The sequence below is a fragment of the Oncorhynchus mykiss genome, chromosome 21, assembly GCF_013265735.2.
Source record: "Oncorhynchus mykiss isolate Arlee chromosome 21, USDA_OmykA_1.1, whole genome shotgun sequence".
NCBI classification, from domain to species: domain Eukaryota; kingdom Metazoa; phylum Chordata; class Actinopteri; order Salmoniformes; family Salmonidae; genus Oncorhynchus; species Oncorhynchus mykiss.
In genome coordinates this window covers 64534323-64534570 of record NC_048585.1, presented here as the reverse complement: position 1 = coordinate 64534570, position 248 = coordinate 64534323, and positions in this window count along the sequence as shown.

Below are 248 nucleotides of genomic sequence, written 5' to 3'. Positions count from 1 at the left end.
TGTCTTTTCCTCCTTGTGAATCTCTGCTCTCTGATAGGCTGTCTCCAGGTGGGGTCAGAGTTGAAATAGAAGCTCCAGAACAGTGGACAGACAGGAAGACGAACAGAGGGTTTTAAGGTTGAGATGTTACCAGAAAAATCTTTGTGACTTTTGCTGCAGTTGAAAAAAGGTGAGATAAATAACATCTGATTGAGATTAAAGACTGAAGATAAACGTTTATTTTTTTAAAGTTAGAGATTTTGGAGATT